Below are 586 nucleotides of genomic sequence, written 5' to 3' on the forward strand. Positions count from 1 at the left end.
CTCCCAGCGACTCATTGGGTCAGTCGCTCGCTCCTCGTCGCGTTTTTGTGCGGGACGCCAGGAACTCCTTATGGAGCCCGGTGGGCCCGGCGTGGGACTGGGCAGAGGGATGAGGTGCGGCGGCCGGAGGCGGCTTGTCCCGCAGCCACTCAATTATCATCGCCCGTCACGACCGTCACGTGGCGACATGGACCTGCGCGACGCACGTCCCGTCCGCCCGCCCGTCCCGGCGAGGCGAGTGCGCCCGACCTGCAGCAGCAGCAGCAGCAGCAGCAGCAGCAGCAGCAGCAGCAGCAGCAGCAGCAGCAGCAGCGCCATATGTCCTCTGCTCGTCCCCGTTATGGTGGGATCGAATCCCGAGCAGCGCCGATGTGTGTGTAAGAGAGTTTTTCCGTCCCGCGTCCCGTCCCCACGATGATGAGCGCGGACCACCCCGCGGGCCCGCCGGCCCGCCGCGGCCCTGCCCAGTAGGGTGATTCCGCACAGTGTTAGCGGGGGCTAGCTCCCTCGCGCGAGGGACCTCTCTCTCTCTTCTCGTCCTTGTCACACTCACGGACAGAGGGAGAGAGAAGTCCCTCGCGCGAGG

General features: G+C 67.6%; 1 protein-coding gene across 1 annotated transcript in view; it reads left to right on the forward strand.

Moving 5' to 3' along the window:
* The window catches only part of LOC113203077 (leucine-rich repeat serine/threonine-protein kinase 1), a 16,183-nt gene that overhangs the window by 2,239 nt on the left and 13,358 nt on the right, over positions 1-586 (forward strand). The gene's annotated exons all lie outside the window — the stretch shown is intronic.

The sequence above is a fragment of the Frankliniella occidentalis genome, unplaced genomic scaffold (genome assembly GCF_000697945.3).
Source record: "Frankliniella occidentalis isolate FOCC.00 unplaced genomic scaffold, Focc_3.1 Scaffold111, whole genome shotgun sequence".
Lineage (NCBI taxonomy): Eukaryota > Metazoa > Arthropoda > Insecta > Thysanoptera > Thripidae > Frankliniella > Frankliniella occidentalis.